General features: G+C 37.4%; 1 protein-coding gene across 7 annotated transcripts in view; it reads right to left on the reverse strand.

Moving 5' to 3' along the window:
• Window positions 1-12,437, reverse strand: part of LOC136040819 (surfeit locus protein 4 homolog) — a 40,098-nt gene extending 27,661 nt beyond the window's left edge. For 6 of the 7 annotated variants that reach the window (XR_010620890.1, XR_010620889.1, XR_010620893.1 and 3 more), the window contains exon 1: window positions 12,326-12,437. The gene's annotated coding sequence lies outside the window, so the exon portion shown is untranslated. The remainder of the gene's footprint in view (window positions 1-12,325) is intronic. The other variant, XM_065725153.1, reaches the window with a different exon arrangement.
• Between the last annotated feature and the right edge of the window lie 311 nt (window positions 12,438-12,748).

Genomic DNA, 12,748 nt, shown 5'->3' on the forward strand with positions numbered 1-12,748 from the left:
TTGAGTGGACTGATGGATATGGCCACACAAGCTCTAAATAATGCAGTCTTTTCTGGACTGTTTAAAGGAACACACACTATTCCAGGCAGTGACATTTCCAACAAGATTTTGAGAAGGACAAAATTCTTCACTCCTTGACCATGTTTTGAGAAATAATCCTCAGTCACTCATTAATATAAAATCACAACCGTCATTTGGGAATAGTGACCAGATTGCAATAAAATACTGATTTTTATTGTACCCACAGACATCAAACCTAACTGAACATGTGAACAAATTTACAGCAAGATCAGGCATGAACTCAGTCAGTGTCATTCCTCACATTTATGGAGGTGGAAGGCACGTGGAAGAAAATGAAAAATATGTTGCTGGACACTGTGGATATAAAAACAATTATCATGTGGAGAGACAAACCAAAAACTCTCCGCTTTATTTCCAAAGAATTCAAAATTGTCAGGAACAAGAAGAAGAAATTATTGAAGCTCATAAACCAGAGCCTGCATTGGGCTGACTACCTAATTAAGTTCAAAGCTATAAGGAAAAGAGTTCAGGGAATGTCTAGAAAATTGACAGAGAATTACAAGGGGGCCATTGTGGCAACCTCAAAAACCAGTCCCAGGAAGTTCTGGAAATAAACCTCTGCACATAAGCTTAGTAGACACATGGTTACTGAGCTGGTTTGCAATGAAATCCATTAAAATCACCCCCAATAAATTGCTGATGCCTTGAATAACCAGTTTACATGATTATTCACACCTGTAGATGCTGTCCCCATCCTGACCCCACCACACTCCCTAATCACACTCGAACTTTTCCAATAATAGTGGACAAGGCTAGCTTAAATCTCGGCTTTAACAGCTCAATCCAAATAACTCTGTTGGGTCAGATGGGATTTATCCACAACTCTTAAAGGAAGCTAACAATCAATTAGTACTGGCATTCTCAAGGCTCTTCCAAATTCTTATGATGCAAGTCACATCATTGGACTGGAAAGTTGTACATATTTTGCCCACACAAAAAGGAGGTGACAGCACCAAGGTTCCCAATTATTGGCTAATAAATTTTATCTGTACTGTAGGGAAAACCCTAGAATGTATGGTAAATGCTGCCATTCACAAACACTTGGCCACAAATAACCTTCTACCAAAACACCAACATGGATTCCAACTGGGTACATCAGTTGAAACAAATCTGAGTGACCCAGTTAATATGGATCTGCTAGACTTTGCTAAAGTCTTTAACAAAGTGTGTCATCAAAGGCTTCAGCTGAAACTAAGATCAGTGGTATTGAAGAGGGTGTGGAGGACTGGATGTCTTTCTTAAAGGGAAGAAGGCAGTGGATCAAATTTTTTTTTTTAGTGAAGGCAATACAGCTTTATACTCCAAAATAGCAGAGGTTTTAAGTGGGATCCCTCAAGGAATAGTTTTGGGACCTACACTTTTTAATGTCTACATTAACAATATTCCAAGAAACATTACTGGTCCTGTCAACACACAGAAGGGTCTAGCCTCAATAATGTCAGATCTAGACAACTTTTATAAAAGGGCCAATACATGAAGGTTTGAGTTTAATGTTGAAAACTGCAAGGCTTTCCATTTCAGAAGAAATGACTTGCAATAAAAATACTGAGTGTTATCAAATGCAGTGTAAGACAACTCATTTCCAAGAGTACCTCGGATAGAGATAACTATGTATCATCCTACACAATGGAAGGAATGTGGCTAACAGCTTATACAACAAAATTGAAAGCACAAATGAATAAAAACATTTTTTATCAAAGTATGAATAATTTAAATTTGAAATTTTTACACACTTGCAAGGGTATGTTCAATATCACCCAGCATGCCATGTCTCTAGCAAAAGACAGATGATATGGGTTGTCATTAGTTTATAGAGCATTAAATTTTAGCTAAAGTTATTTGACTAACATTTACAAAAGCTGATAACTTGGATAACTTCGAAAGCTAAAGTTCAGCTTAGAAAAGCTGATTGTACATCTAACAAGAAGAATATTTTCAAAGCAAATTAGAATCACTTAGGAGACATTGAATTGACCACCTCATGCTATAGAAAAAGACAAGCAGGACAAATTTGATGCAATTTTCTTGCCAAAAAGGAAAAAAATTGAAAAGTCACAGAAGACTCAAAGTTTATCTTATTTTCTTTATCTTAATCTCACTTTTATTCATTAAACTTTTGTACATTTATTTTACTACAGCCTACAATTTGTTGTTAGAATCTCCCTATTTTGCAGTCCCTGTTCTTCAATAAGTAAAATAATAATGATGCTCCTTTTGATGGAAACTAAAATTGGTTTTACATCAGCATTGGTAAAAATGATCCCACTACATTTGGACTGTTTCATAACTTACCATAATAGCCTGTAGTCCAAAGTGGGTGCATAATCATTTGTCATGTAGGCCTAGCCTATTGTAAAATTGAAATAGCAGTTTAATTTATTCAAAGTGTTTGTAGGGTGATTACTGAGTAAATTTATATTGGAACACAGATATCAGATAGACAAAAAAGAAATACACCATTCAATTCCATATTAACTAAATTCCATATATAATGACCACTGCTGTTCCAATTACAATGGGGATGGCTATTGGTCTTAGCTATTTACATATGTCTACCTCTTTTTTGGCTTTATTTTGTCCTATGAACCACATGTTGATTCAAAATAAGTGCAAAAAGATATAAACCTACAAGACTGGCATAGTTTATGGTACATCCTGTTATCCTAAGATTGGGAAGGTGGAAAAGACATGGACATAATTGCAATTGCAGTAACTATAAGGTTATACCTTGTACAGATTGTCAAAGGGGGAATCAAAATTGTATATTCTTTTTTTTGTTATCAGACCTTAGCATTACAACACAAATTTATCAGAAATTTTGCAATTTTAGTAATGTAATGGACCATAAGTCAACCATACACTGCCAAGCTCAGGCAGTAGTTGTGATGTATTTTTGTGACCTAAGCAGTCGCAAATTTCCAGCACTTACCAGTCTATCCAGCACTATCTTGACAGTATTCTATAAACCAAGCCATTTTTTCTGGCTGCTTTTCTGATAAATAGAATGGTTAAAACTGTCTATACATGGCCTTCTTTACCAAAACAACAGCATTTCAAAAATACTCTCTATGGTTAATGGATGGCAATTAACAATATTGCAATCCTTAATCAAGGATAGCAATATGGTAATTACCTTAATCAAGGATTGAGCTTTCACTAAATAAAGGTATTGCACGTTACCTTAAATCACAGTATAGAGTAAAATAAGGAAAAGAGAATCCTGTAGAGTTGCTGGTTAGTGATGATTAGGAACCATGGACTCAATAGCATCCCACTCTGCCTTGCATGGCTTGATGTATCAACTCTTGTTGACAGTAATCTTAAAGGTGTCAAAAGAGGGACCAATTACAGCAGTATCAGGAAGATTGTTCTAATAGGTAATCATTCAATTGGAGCAGTAGTGGTTGCAGACTTTGGTATCTGCCCTCTTCCAGGACAACTTCTTACTATGCCCCCTTGTCCTGGAGCATTCAAAAAACTGAAATAGATTTTGACAGGAGGAGTCAACATCCAAGAGATTATAAGTCATTATGACATCCCCTCTTTGATCCCTGCACACAAGTGTTAGGGGACAAATTGTATTTTTTGCTTATCAACCTTGTTCAGGGGGTTGTAACACACATCACAAATTCATAGCAATGGTTACACATGACCCCTGTAGTTTGGTCATAACTTTGGATGACCTGCTACATATTGTATGCTTGATTATATCAGAGGTCTGGGATGTTTTGGCAACTGCTGTTTGAGCATGCTTTTCCAATCCTAGTTCCTCATCAACAACAATTCTCAAATCTCTCTCCTCTGTCAAAGAGACAATCAATTGCCTAGAACCATCCCCTTCTATCATATGGTACTGCCCCCTTATGTTCTTTTTCCCAAAGTGCATTGGCTTACACTTCCAAATGTTAAATTCAAGTTTCTACTCATGGGCCCATTGTGAAATTAAATATATAAAAAAACAAGTTTTATTTAACTGAAAGTAAGGAGCACCATCAAAACTTAAAACAAACAGAAATTACCCTGTATATGAAAGGGGCCTTTCCTCCTCAATGCACCACTCTTTATGCTAAAGTTTGACTCTTTCTCTTAATTCTACTTTTTAAAACAGTAAAAAACTTTAGTATAAAGAGCAGGGCATTAAGGAGGAAAAGCCCAAAAGCCAGAGGGTTCTCTGATATGCTGAATCTGATGGTGTGATTTTTGTTAAGATTGTATGACTGTTAGGGTTTCCCCCCTATGTTCTAAAATGATGCAAATTTTCTCAGGCTTGTAACTTTTGATGTGTAAGACAAATCTTGATAAAACTTATATATTTAAAATCAGCATTAAAATGCAATTCTTTTTATGTAACTATTGGTTTCAAAATCCCATTTTTTAGAGTTTTGGTTACTATTGAGCCAGGTTGCTAAATATGCTCAATGGTTCATTACCACAAACTGTTTGATCAAAATTTGGACAACTCTGCAGAGCCAATAAGCTTTGAATCTTCAGTATAAAGGTTCATCTTATTCCTTACAACTTCTGGAGCATCATTAATGAAAATTTTGAGCAATGTTAGAGCTGGGAATGTTCACTGAGGCACACCACTGTCAACTTCAGGGGAGAGTTCTTGCACATTGTCTCCAAATAACTTGACTCTCTGCTTTCTTCCTGAAAGGAACTACATCACCCATTCTACAGCCTCCAGATGGATACCAATAGCTATTAGTTTTTCTTCAGCCAGTGATGACAGACTTTATCAAATGCTTTGGCAAAATCTAAACAGATCATATCAACTGGAGCACTGAGATCTAGCCACTTATTGATATAGTCATAAGCATCATGTGACAGTTTGTTGTCAAATAAATGTTTTATAATTGTAATATTCACAATTCCTTCAAGAATTTTACCAACTATTAAGGTAATACCAATGGGGTGGTATTTGGAGACATTATTCCTACTTCCACCCTTTTAGACAGTTGTAAGATTTGTATTTCACCAATCTTGAGGAAATACTTTGGTATCTGGAGACGTTTGGAACAGTTTTGTTAAGGGAGGGGCAAGCTCCAAATGAGTCTCTTGCAAGGTCTGGGGATGAATTCCATCAGGGCCAACAGAGTTGAAGTTGTTAGAGAGTTGTTGAAGTTAAACAGAGTTTAGTTGAATTTAATCTTTTGAGCCTCAGTTATATGTGGACAGGTTTGAAGGTGATAACTTGCATAGGCCTCTGTAATCCCAAAAAGACACTCCCTACCCAGACCCTGCTTGTCATATACTGTTTCTAAACTCATTCCTATTTTATCCCCATCCATTACTTTATCTCCATGTATGAAAAAACTTTTCTTCTCTTTATTACTGATGAAATAAACTGCTAGCTTTCCCTTTTCTGTTTTGTTGGTAGTGGTGATACCCAAGATTTTATGTTCATTTGTTTCTTTTGCCTCCCCTCTTTTTATATGTTCTCTTTTAAGCCTTTTTGATGTACATAAATTCATATGTACATCTGCAGCAAAGTCTCCCTGTAGTCATAGGCTGTTTTTATAGAAGTCCAGATCCCAGTCCCAGATCCAGACAAGTTCCCTTCTAGCAATTGCATATTCTATTAATAATGTCATGAAGCAATATTATGAGAATGTCCTTATTGTAGGAGATTTTAATTTACTGGAATTACACTGGATTGATGGGTTTACTGTTGCAGAACAGGTTGAACACTCAAATTGCCCTCTTCTGGACTGCCTTCATGAACATTCGCTATACCAAGCAATTGATTTTCTGACCAGGTATAGAAGTGGGCAGAACCCAACCCTAATAGACCTTTTGTTTATTAATGACCATGAGATGCTCATTAGTGTCAACTTGGAACCACCATTTGGAGTGAGTGACCATGTTGCAATTACTTGTAGGCTTAGGTTGTACCCACAGAAGGATAATTGGATTAAGCATGTGTACACAAATTACAACCAGGTCAGACATGAGTTAGCAAACCAGGATTGGTCATTCATTGATGATAAGAATATGGAGGAGGCTTGGCTTGAAATGAAAAGGGTTTTAATTAAAGCAACAGAAAAACATACAGTAATTTCCTGGAAAAGAAGACCCAAAACCCTACCATTTATCACTCGTGATGTCAAGCAAGCTGTACAGAAAAAGAAGAAGTATTAGAGCAAATATAAAAGTAACCCCTCCCATGAAAATTATGAGAAATTTAAACAAACCTGGAATAAAGTTAGGTATCTCACGAGAAAGCTTACAACAGAATATGAAGAGGGATTGGCATTGGATTCAAAATCTAATCCTAAGAGATTTTGGAAGTATGCTTCAGCTCGGAATCCAGGGAGACACTCAATTACAGAACTACTTGTGAATGGCAATATAGTTAGTACCCCAAATAATATAGCAGCTGAATTGAGTAGACAATTTAAGTCAGTGTTCACGCCTCCAGACAATGCCCCCTTACCAGAAGCACCAGAATATTCTATTGAGGAACCTATGCAAAAGATAACTGTGGTTGCCTCTGATGTGGAGAGGCAGCTAAAGCTGCTTAATTCTAATAAATCAATTGGCCCTGATGAAGTTCACCCACAAGTATTGAAATAAGCTCATGCAGAATAGCCCTTCCCCTTATGAACATGCTTCAGAATTCTCTTGATACTAAGCAGATTCCTCAAGACTGGCAGGATGCAAACGTTACACCTGTACACAAAGGGGGTAGCTGCAATGTTTCCAATTATTGACCCATTAGTCTTACATCTGTAGCTGGTAAAATCTTAGAAGGAATTGCTCACATTGTTGAACACCTGACCACCAATGAGCTATTCTGTGATAGTCAGCATGGCTTTAGACATGGATGCTCAGTTGAAACTAATTTGATTGATGCATATGATTATGTTACTGAGCATCTAGATCAAGCAATCCCTGTTGACTTAGTTCTATTGGATTTTGCAAAAGCCTTTGATAAAGTATGTCACTGTTGACTAAGGACCAAGTTATTTGCAATTGGAATACATAATTAAATCATAGAGTGGGTGTTCCAGTTTCTTTCCAGGAGAAAGCAAAGGGCAAAAATATTTTAAAAAAATGGACAGGTATTCTTTTCAGAAGAGATGGAGGCATTAAGTGGAGTACCCCAGAGAACCATCTTGGGACCAACTTTATTCAACATTTATATTAATGATGCACCAACCACAGTCAAAAATAAAATAAGTCTTTATGCTGATGACTCCAAACTCATTGGAACTGTCAATACACCCGATAAGAGAGCCTGTATGCAGAATGACCTGTGGGTACTTTCCCATTGGGCAACTTTGTGGAGGCTTGAATTCAATGTAAATAAATGTTGAACTATCCACTTTGGAAAGAAAAATGAGAAATGCCCTTATCATGTTAGGAATGGATGGATCAAGACAGACTATTATCTTGTCTGAAGTGGAGAGAGACTTGGGGGTCATAGTCAATAAAGAATTAAAATTCACTATACACACAAAGACAGCTGTAGCCAAAGCACTCCAAACCCTGTGCATTATAAAAAGAACAATCACTAGCAGGTCACCTATGGTGATTACTAAAATGTATAAGGCATTGGTCATGCCTAATTTGGATTTTGGGTTGTGTGTTGCTAGCCCCCTTAACAAAGGTGACCAGCAGAAGTTAGAAACAGTTCAGAGACAGGCTACAAAAGGCTACTCCCCACCCTTGCCTTCAGACATAAAAGGGGTGATATTATCATGATGCATAAGCTCTTGAATTACAACTCTCTATTAATTAAGCTATTTCAACTTGACCAGTCTGCAGAACTAGGGGGCATAGTTGGAAACTGTATCAGAAGAGAGCTGCCACTAGACTACACAATATTTTCTTCACTTACAGAATAGTGAGTTTGTGGAATTCTTTCAACAAAAAGCAGTCACTACCCCCAGCACTGCTGCCTTTAAAAGGGCTGTTGATGGAGAATGGTCATCAAAGCTGTGGCGAACTGAGTGGGATGCCATTGTGACATTCAACCATTGTCATCACTAACCAGTGATTCTACAGGACTTAATTCAGATTTTACTGGACAATGTGATTTAAGGTAATAAACTATCTTATGCAACCCTTTTTTAGTTTTACCTTTTTGATATCTTGCTGCTTAATATTTCTGACTAATGAATGGTTTTGCCATTCTGATATAGTTATATTTGTATTAATTTGCCAGTGTTTTAGTTGTTTACTTTATTTATGATTTTTTTTTTGGTTCTAAGACCCCAAAATGCAAATTCAGCCCTTCATGGCTTGTGATAGATATTTAAAAAAAAAAATATCTTATCATAGCACTAAAATGAAACTGTCCAACCTCTAAATGTACTCTGAATGAAATTGCCTTTTTCTTCTTTACCCTTAGTTACTAACTTGAAATAGTTTCAAGCAGTAAATTTTTATCTACTCTGAGAGACTCTAGTTTGTTTGTTGTAGTCTCTTTTCAGGATACCATAGAAAAAAACAAATGTCTAAAACTCTCCTGAGAGCCTAAGTAGTTCTGAATACTGAAAAGTTCTAATCAGAGTGCATTTGAAGGTAAGATAGTTTCATCCCAGTATATCAATGTATCTGTTGAGAGAGTTTATATTGTGAAGGTAAAAACTAACTATTATTAATGTTGAAAAGAGCATAAAACAGCAAATCTCATTGTGTTATGTTGCTTTCTATATAGCCTGGTAAAGTTATAGCAGTTCATATAACTGGCTTTCCAATAAAGTGGATATACTATTTTATACCTTGTTTTATGCTCTCTACAAATATAATAATTGCTTCTACCTTAAATTGAGATTTAAGTGCTTTCTTAGCTCTTAAAAATGACAAAATTTCAAAAAATTATGACAGTTCATACAACTGACTTACCAATAAAGCAAACACACCCCTTGATGCCTTTTTTTCTGTTCTTTACAAATATAATAATTGCTTCTACTATGCTACAATTTCAAATTTAAGCACTTTTTTAGCTCTTAAAAATGATGAATTTTCAATTAAAGTACAAGTTATCTGTCATTTCCAACAGAATAATACTATATTTTCTCTATGCTGTTTTTGACAAAATAATAATACATTTTCTCAGTGCTATAATTATTTATAATAAGGTTAGGTTTAAAAGTACTTAAATTTGAATTGAAGATAGAAGCAACTATTATATTTGTAAAGAGCATAAAAAAGGCATCAAGTGATATGTTCACTTTATTGGTAAGCCATTTAGGCCTATATGAACTGCTATAATTTTACTCATAGCCCAAACCTATTCTATATGAGGGGTCTAGGGATGACATGACATAGATTTGAACAAAAGAATAAAAAAGGAGCATAAAATTGACTAGGCCTTTCTAAAAATGCCTCACTTTTGGTTATGTCTTTTTCAGTGAGCCACTGTTCTTAGTCTTGGATTTCATCAAAATTTGTTGAGTAAACTCCATCTCTCCTTGATCTCGTTCTGTCAAACAACCCCGAAAAAATTATGTCAACAGCAAACTTACCCCCCCCCTTGGAGCAAGCGACCATCTTTGTATCCTGAGTGCAATAATCTTGAATCGGATACCAACCAACAAAATCAAACGAACGTTTGTTGATTACAAGAAAATACGCCAGGACCTACAAGAGATTGAATGGGAAAACTCCTTGCAACAAGACACTGAAGCATCCTGGGAGCTTTTCAAGGACATACTACTGAGTCTTGAGTTGAAGCATACGAAAACTTACTTCTCAGAACGTCCCAGAACCCTTCCGTATATGTCACCACAGCTAAAAAAAGTCATTAATAAGAAAAAGAAAGCTTGGAAAAAGTATAAAAATTGTGAGAGTGCAGCCCATCTAGAGCAGTACAAAAAGGCCAGGAACAAACTGAGAAATGCGACCAGAAAAGCAACCATAAGATATGAGGAGTCGATAGCACTAGAGGCAAAAACCAATCCAAAAAAGTTTTGGAGATATGTCACTTCAAACAACCCAAGCCGCAGGTCGATCCATCATTTTACCTCCAGCGATGGAACCAAAATAACCAACCCATTGGTAATGGCAGATACCCTCAATCAATGCTTCTCGTCAAATTTCTCTAAAGACCCTGGATGCCCCCCACCGGATATGCCAACCACCCACATCAAACACCCTATGCCACCGATCCAGTTCACAGCTTGTGATACTTACAAGCGCCTAAAAACTTTGGACCCATCCAAGGCAAAGGGACCCGATGGCATCCATCCTAGGTTGCTGAAGGAGACTGCAGCTGAAATAGCGGAACCCCTGACAAGAATATTCCAGATGTCAATAGCTTCCAAAACTATTCCCTCTGACTGGAAAACAGCAAATGTCATGCCAGTTTTCAAAAAAGGACAGAAAGATAAACCACAGAATTACAGACCCATCAGCCTGACTTCTGTCCCATCAAAAGTCATGGAAGGCGTCTTAAATGATGCAATCGTTGCACATCTGGAAACTAACAGCCTGTTATACGATGGACAACATGGTTTCAGGAAGGGTTGCTCTGTGGAGACAAACCTAATTCAATCATATGACATAATCACCAAGATGATTGAGGAAGGCCTTCCAGTTGACGTACTCTTGCTGGACCAAGCCAAAGCTTTCGAGAAGGTAGTACACTCGTACCTGGAAAGGAAACTAGAGTTCTATCAACTCCACCAAGATGTAAGGGAATGGATTATCCAGTTTCTCAAGGATAGAATACAGAGGGTGATGATGTATGATGAGGAGGGGAATCAAATCATGTCAAACCCAACTCCAGTGCTCAGCGGAGTTCCGCAAGGAACTAAACTGGGACCTACCCTCTTCAACATGTTCATCAATGACTCAGCCCAGTCAGTGCAAAATGACCTTAAACTGTTTGCAGACGACTCGAAATTGTTTGGCCCAGTCGCAAACAACCAACAGTGCGCAGCTCTGCAGGCAGATCTGCACACCCTCAACAACTGGTCCTCTTCCTGGTCCCTCGAGTTTAATGCTGAAAAGTGCAAAGTCCTACATCTTGGCCCTAAGAACCCAGGAATGACATATACAATGACAGATCGTACTGGGAAGCTCATAACTTTGGAAACTGTCACCGAAGAAAGAGACCTTGGGGTCATTGTTGATGACAAAATGAAATTCCATAGTCACAGCAAATACCTAGCTGCAAAAGGCAACAGGTCCCTTGGTCTCATCAGACGTAATATCACCAGTAGATCTCCCAGGACAATCAGGAAGCTATATACAGGACTGGTCAGACCGCAACTTGAGTACGGAGTCTCTCTTGCCGTTCCCCACTATGTCATGGACAAGAAGATCCTTGAGAGCGTTCAGCGGAGGGCTACAAAACTACCAACCAAATGTAAGAACCTCTCGTACCCTGAACGCCTCAAGAAACTCAAGCTCCCAACCCTGACGTACAGGAGGAAACGCGGAGATGCAATCCTGACCCACAAGCTGCTGGAGAATGGTGTCACACCAGGGCTTTTTAATAAGTCGCTCTCTAGCCACACCCGGGGCCACACCAAGAAGCTCCAGCAACAAAGAAGCTCACGGAGAGAACGTTCCAACTTCTTCTCAACTCGTGCTGTTCCACTGTGGAATTCCCTTAGTGAAGAAACAGTTCAGTCCAAAACTGTTGACAACTTCAAAAAAGCAATTGACCGAGACTGGGCAGCGATGGAGTGGAAACTACACTGGGAGGCCAGTGGATCTACTCAACGGAACTAGACAACGCACTTCCACCTCCATCACTCAACCGGCGAATCTACAGGATGTTCACCCAACCTTATTCGCCGGCCAGTGCGATTTAAGGTAATTTAAGGTAAACTGCATAATGGCCTAATTTAGGCTGGGGAACAAAGTGGAATCAGCTTACATTTAGAAATGACATAGGCCTAGTTGAGAGCTTGATTAAGGTTTTAAAGTAGCTTCCAGAATTCCATAGTTTTTTTGGTAAAATCCTAGTTAGCCTAATTGACTTCTTGCTATCTTGGAAAGGGTTTAGGCTAGGAATATGAAATTTTCAGGGATGAATCTACAGACTAAAGTACATCCTAGGAAGTTATTTTGAAGCAACTACCTCTACTACTTCTCCCTCTAGAGGGCCCTGACCTTATACCTAATTTTCTATTAAGCAGAGAATAGCCTTACATGAAACTTTCAGCCTAGAAAATTTTTCCTAAACAGTAGGCTGCCACTCCAAACTAGGCCAATTTTTGGGCTATGATAAATCCATAAACTGATAATTAATTCCTCTTTGTTAATCTTTTAGTCTAATTCTTACCAAGCCTAACTTGACGTACTTCAATTCTCAAAATTATATTCTATTTTATAAGAAGTGTTGTAGGTGTATAGTTAATGACGTTGCTGGTACTTGAAAATGACTGTAATCCAACTGCAAAACAACTAAATCCTTAAACCAAAAGAATCCAAAAAGTCAAGCAAAATTGCGAGGCCAAGAAAATAACTCCACAGAGAAGACCATTGAATACCTTTCAAATAAAAAGAGAAATAAAATATAATATTACAGTTAAAATGAACATTAATTTGAAATAGTCAGGTGTTCAGTATTAGACATAAAATTATAACAATTTACAAATATTTGTGCTGCATCTTTGACCTGGGAAATAGGGCCAGAGAACCAACTTCTTATTTAAAAAAATAATAATTGGTAGTGATTATTAGCATTCTAATAAGTGCATTATTT

The sequence above is a fragment of the Artemia franciscana genome, chromosome 21, assembly GCF_032884065.1.
Source record: "Artemia franciscana chromosome 21, ASM3288406v1, whole genome shotgun sequence".
NCBI classification, from domain to species: Eukaryota; Metazoa; Arthropoda; class Branchiopoda; order Anostraca; family Artemiidae; genus Artemia; species Artemia franciscana.